A 6885-nucleotide genomic window follows, 5' to 3' on the forward strand; every position below is an offset into this window, starting at 1 on the left:
CAGGCAGCAACAGCTTAGTGTGGAGAGTTTTCAAGCAAATAAAATTAGAAGTAGAAAACACAATACAAGTAGAAATCCAGGAAAATGCCACCTTTGGTACATTAAGTGAGGGTTCTGTGTGCACAGAATGTTTATACTTTAGGGAAAGAGTTTTCTTTCACACAAAGAATTCCTGGCTTTTAGAGGTTCACATTGCATGTAACAACAGAATGGCTGATTTGTAATTCTGAAGGCTGATAGAAAATGAGATTGTCAGTAAACAGTAATAGACATGGCTATGAAACAATGTCACAGATTATTTTCTGTGGAACACTAGCTCCAAAGAGACTCATAAAACAAATTACATGACCAATTAGTTTAAAGTTGAACAATTCCCTCACCCTGCTTCCCACAGACACGGTCCATGACTCTCCGAGAGGAAGACATACTGTGAATCATATTCTGAATGTACTTGGCCTTGGGATCCTTTCTTTTCTTTTTTCCTAAAACACTTACTGTGATCTGTGGATCTTCTGCAGGACTCATTTTTAAAAAATTACTTAAGAATAGTCCTGGCTTCAACAAAATAGCCCTTAGTCTGTTCAGAAGAGTGAGAATCCCAGGAAATGAGGTCTTGGGTCTTAGAGAACAAAGGAAAAAAACCTCTAAGTCAGATTACACTTGAATAGTTTAGAGCACCCGATGTTTCCTTAAGTGATGGGACACTAACAAGGGTGATTGGTAATATTAAGAGATGGTGTCATTTAGGCAGGTTTCTAATCAGAGCTGCACTGATGTCTGTTGTGTTCACAGCATTGCGAACCTCACAAAGCATAGCGATAGACCCGGCACTGCAGTGTGGGGACCTGGAGGAAGAGCATGTGACTGTGAAGCAGGTAGTGGTTTTGAAGGGAACGGCAGGCCAGGGACTCTAGGCTGGTGTTCTCGCAGACTCATAAGTGAAGGATCTCAGAGATCCTAAAAGATCCAGAGTGTTTGAATTTTGTTAGAAATGGCATGTTTTGGGGGAAGTTGAGAAAAAGGCTAAGTCCCAATTAAACCCAAGTGCCCCAGGTTGCTCACACTAAAAATGAAAAAGATACCAGAGCGATGTTTAAAGAATAGAGGGACTTCTGGGAAACAAGGTGGCACAAGCACAGGTTCATAAAACTCCCCTTCCTGTTCTGCCCCAATTCGTCAAAGGAAAAATCAATGCTGAGATATGCTGGTGCAATCCCAGACCTTCAAGAATAAGTAATGATGCCTACAAGAACCCCATCACTGCCCTAATCTGTTTGGCTCAGTGGATAGAGCGTCGGCCTGCAGACCGAAGGGTCCCAGGTTTGATTCCGGTCAAGGGCATGTGCCTTGGCTGTGGGCACATCCCCAGTAGGGGGTGTGCAGGAGGCAGCTAATCGATGTTTCTAACTCTCTATCCCTCTCCCTCCTTTCTGTAAAAAATCAGTAAAATTTATTTAAAAAAACAAACAAAAAAACCCCCCATCACCTCCTGCCCAAAAAAGCCTATCTCCTACAAATATGTCAAACTCAAAAGGTTAGCACGGGCCAAATAAATGAGGCATGAGGCCTGTGGGCCGTGAGTTTGACATGCCTGTCCTACAAAGTGATTTGAAGAGTCCAATAGTGAAAGATCACATTAAAGCAGCGGTTCTCAACCTGTGCATCGCGACCCCTTTGGCGGCCGAACAACCTGTTCACAGGGGTCGCCTAAAATCATCCTGCATATCAGATATTTACATTATGATTCATAACAGTAGCAACATTACAGTTATGAAGTAGCAACGAAAATAATTTTATGGTTGGGTCACAACATGCGGAACTGTATTTAAAGGGCCAGAAGGTTGAGAACCACTGCATTAAAGGGACATAATGAAAGAAAAAAGATCCCAATAAAATTATGGAGCCCCACCAGCATGGTTCAGTGGTTGAGTGTCAACCTATGAACTAGGAGGTCATAGTTCAATTCACGATTAGGGCACATGCCCAGGTTTTGGGCTTGATCCGGAGTGTGGGAAGTGCAGGAGACAGCTGATCAATGATTCTCTCATCATTGATGTTTCTATTTCTCCCTCTTCTTTCCTCTCTGAAATCAATAAAAAAAAAATTTAAAAATTATGGAATGTATTATATTATTGATTACCTAGAACACCCAGCAGAATCAGCAAAGTGACTATTACAAATAAGAAAAAAGATCCTATTCACAAAGCCCAGTCACTGTCTCCATTCAAGACAGGAACTGCCCTGGCTTAGTTGGTTTAATAGAACTGAAAGGTCATGGTTCTATTCCTGGTCAGGGCACATACCTAGGTTGTAGGTTCGATCCCCAGTTGGGGCACATAGAAGAGGCAATTGTTTCTCACATTGATGTTTCTTCTCTCTCTCTCTCTCTCAAAATCATATCCATGGGTGAGGATTTAAACGAAGAAAAAGAAAATAGATCAGCCCCAGCCAGGTGGCTCAGTTGGTTGGAGCTCAGTTAGTTGGAGCGTCTTCCCATATACCAAAAAGTTGTGGGCTTCTATCCCGTCAGGGCACATGCAAGAATCAACCAAAGACTGCATAAACAAGTGGAACAGCAAATCGATGTTTCTTTCTCTAAAAAATGAGTAAAAAAAAAAAAAAATGTTTAAAGAAACAAAAAGATGCACAGTGCTACCAGTCACAGGAGGCTGTTGGCTATAGAAGCACAAAGAGCTGAACGTTCCCAGGATGCCCTGCGTGTCCCCAGGGCAACGGCCGGGCAGGACCGGGCAGACAGGCGCAGGCTCCGCCCCAGCACTGCCGGGCACCAGGGCCTCCCCTCGCAGAGCCCGGCAGGTGCTGAAAGCTCAGGCTGCAGGACCCTGCGGGACCATCAGGTGGGAGTGGTGACATCTAGGCCCGGCAGCGGGGGTGGCCCGCGCGGGAGCCCCGACCCAGCCTTCAAACAGGAGCTCCCGCGCTGGGGTCCGGAGGGCAGTGCAGGGAAATCCATGCTCCCACCCCAGAAGCTGTGGGAACTGTCTGGGGTGGGAGCATGGAGTTTTACTTTTATCCATTCAGCGTGTGGCCCCCAGAGGGCGCTCTGTGAACACTTGTTGAATCAATCAATGGATTAATGAGAGTCCTACACTTCACGAACGATTTTACAGTCAGCCCAAGGCTTTCTGAGTGTTCCTGTTTCCCTGGAACTCAGCTTGTTGGCGAGATATAGAATGGAAGGAAAAAGAACACAGGACATTATGGCTGAGAAAAAGAAAGGAGTCCCAGAGACGGACATACATAGTACAATACTAAATTGCAGTGATCGGGACTGTCACTTTAATAACAGTTCTTTAGAAAATGGTAACGATGGGTGCAACTCTTATTTTAGTTTTAAGTCTCTTAAAGGCCCCCTGGGGTGACAGGAACTGTTTCCTGATACTTAGCCTGAATTGAAACAATGTTTCTCAAGAAACATGACACTTTCTTATTGTCTTTTTCACCAATACAAAAATAAATAGATAGTATTCAGGTAAGGTCTTCATTTTATGCAATTTCCTTTATCAGAGGAAAGTGAGTTACAACAGGTTAAAGGACTTGCTCCAGGTCACTTCAGCTAGTGATTGAAAGTACAGCTTAGGTTTCTGGAGTTCCAGTTCTGTGCTCTTCCTTCTTACCTTCAACAAATATTTATTGGGACTTCTTTCCTTTAATAAATATTTAATATTATTCTTCACAGTATTGCTTCCCTGGGGTGTGGCTGCCTAGCCATGCTTCTTTCTCACATTTTTCAGTTTATCAGGAAGCTATGGGGCATTTTCTGTACTCCTCTTTGTCACCTTCTAGGAAAATGATATTTTGACTTTGGGTGCAAAAAGTTTTGAAGAAGTTAATTGATGACCCATCATTTCTTTCTGACATTTCTAATGTGTTCTTGGGGGCAAATACTTTTCAATTTAAATTTCATTTTAATGGAGTGAAAAACAGTACCAATTGTAGAAGATTCTGAGGATGTAACTTTCTGTATTTCTTTCTTAGAAACACAGTGTTTTTAAGGTATCACACAGAAAGCATTGAAGACAGTTCTATGCAGACTTTATCACATAGTACTATAACATGTTTGCATGACTATGTCCTACAAGACTTACACACTTATATGACTGTCTTTGTGTTCATTTGATGAATCAAACTATTAGTCTTAGGTCCTGATTCTTTAGTTAGAAACTAGAGGCCCGATGCACAAAATTCATGCAAGAGTAGGCCATCCTCCCCCGCCCCCCCCCCCTGCTACCCCACCCCCTCCCACCGCTGCTGGCACTGGCTTCTCTCTGGCACCCGGCACCCGGGCTTCCCTCGCAACCCCAGCTTTGTCCAGAAGATTGTCCAAAAGGATATCCAGTCTAATTAGCATAGTACACTTTTATTATTATAGAAGATGTGTTTTCTGAGGTTCCAGTGACTGACTTCTTTATGTTTTCTCCCCACTATACCTGTAAAACAAAGGCCTATTTATTCAGTGATCCACCTCTTCCTGGGTATGAATCTGATTTGTTTGCAGCCAATGTTAACTTTTGGAAAGAGGACCAAAAAAATGATTACAACTTCTTCCTGGTATTATGTCACCAAAACCTTGCCTGTTTTATATATTGAAAAGTCTGACTTCTCAAGATACTTTTGGGAACTTCTTATGTGACATGAACAAAGGTAGAAGACTTATAACCATTACTGGTGAGGGCAGGTATGAAGCCATCCTGAGACAAAAGGAAATGTGTTCAAGGGTCCAGGGGGAGTGCCCTTTGATGATGTGCCTGGCCATCTGTTTCTGAGCACAAGAGTACAAGAATCTGATGAAAAAGAAGACATATGTAATACGCTTTGTAATACTTTAAGCAATAAAAAAAAAAAAAAGAATCTGATGGGCATCAGAAAGTACCTTACAATACCCCTGGCTGGTTAGCTCACTTGGTTAAAGCATCATCCTGATACATCAAGGTTTTTGGTTCAATCCCCAGAATGGCACATACAAGAATGACCCAGTGAATGCCTAAATAAGAGATATTTCTCTCTCTAGGAATTATGTTTTTATTGAAAAATTGAGAGTAATTCCTGAAATCACAAATCTCTGCAGGCCATCTGTTCTTTCTGTTTGCTGCTTGACTGGCCTTTCATGGACAGCAATTTCCTTTATCAGCAGGACCTCCTGCCCTACCCTACTAGTGACTTTTATTTTTTGTTAATCCTCACCTGAGGATAGTTTTTCCATTGATTTTTAGAGAGTAGAAGGGAGGGGAAGAGATAGAAACATCGATGTGAGAGAGATACACATTGATTGGTTGCCTTCCACACTCACTCCAATCTGGACCAGGGATCAAGCCTGCAACCCAGGGCTGAAGCTCTAACCATTGTGCAAAACCAGCTAGGGCGTAGCCAATGACTTTTAAAGTCATGGATATGTATTTTTACATCTCTTTTGCAGTTGAAGATGCAGCAGTGATTCAGTGAGTGATTCACACAGTGGTGAGAGAGTATAAAATTATCTCCTCCCACCATTATCTTCCAGTTTTCATGCAGGGAGAAGAAAAACTACCTGTAATTTTACTATTTAAAATCATGTCATAACTTCCTTATTCTATTCAACTTACATGGGGAAAAACACGCTCTTTCCTGCTGGATATGAATGAGGAAGAATGTAGCCCTAAGAACTGCCAAACTAACACATGGAAACGGAACTGAGAGCTAGAGAAACCTTGTTCTGTTAACATTATTTGAGCTATACGTGAACTTATACTATCCCTGGACTGTACAGTCTTGTGAGTCAGTAACATTCCCTTAATGTTTAAGATGTGTTGGAGTTGGGTTTTCTCTGGTCTGTGAAGTTGACAGTCTTTATTAGATAGTAACTGTCACCTGTTGTATCTTGGGACTCAGACCCGGATGAAGCACTGGGGACTTGGCAGGTAGTTTTAAAAGTGTAGGTTTTGCAGCATGCTGGCTTCAGCCCTCAGTAAGTTTCTAGAAAAACAGACGGCCTTGGGCTGTCAGGACCTTGATACTTTTTAAGGACACGAGGCAGTTATTTTGTAGCATGTCCCCCAATATGTGCCTTCATTATTTGGCTCAGGTTACTTATTTTTCAGCTGAAAAAGCAATGCTGTGTTCTCATTGTATCTTATTGGGTAGCACATGATTTGTTTGTTTCATAAGTGATGATGTTCATGTTGATCACTTAATGAAGGTCATGTCTCCCAGACCTCCCCACTATGAAGTTGTTTTTCCCCTGCTTTGTCATTACTATTTTGTGCCCTGGCCAGTGTAGCTCAGTTGGTTGGAGCATTGTCCGGTGCACCCAAGGGGCCTGGGTTTGATTCTTGGTCAAGTCACATACACAGGTTTCGGGTTTGACCCACTGATAGTATGGGAAGCAACTGATCAATGTTTCTCTCTTCCTCCTCCCCTTCTCTCTAAAATCAATAAGCATGTCTTTGGGTGAAGGTTAAAGAAAAGATGTTTAACTGTTTTACATTCTACATTCATAGCATTCTAATAAATCACTTAGTGTATACTCTGGTGTTGAGGTCTTTCTGCCCTACAAAAATAAGGGGGAACCATCAGGTTCACAGGAGCTCAATAAGACTATATTAAATTTAGCCCTAAACGGTTGTTGGCCTGCAGACTGAAGGGTCCCAGGTTGGATTCTGGTCAAGGGCATTGTACCTTGGTTGCGGGCACATCCCGTGGGGAGTGTGCAGGAGGCAGCTGAATTGATGTTTCTCTCTCATCAATGTTTCTAACTCTCTATCCCTCTCCCTTCCTCTCTGTAAAAAATCAATAAAATATATTTTTAAAAAGAATATATTAAATTTAAAAACTCTAATTGTTGCCCTGGCCAGCGTTCTTAGTGGTTAGAACATTGGCCCTGGCACA

This window comes from Myotis myotis, unplaced genomic scaffold (assembly GCF_014108235.1).
Source record: "Myotis myotis isolate mMyoMyo1 unplaced genomic scaffold, mMyoMyo1.p scaffold_m19_p_11, whole genome shotgun sequence".
Lineage (NCBI taxonomy): Eukaryota > Metazoa > Chordata > Mammalia > Chiroptera > Vespertilionidae > Myotis > Myotis myotis.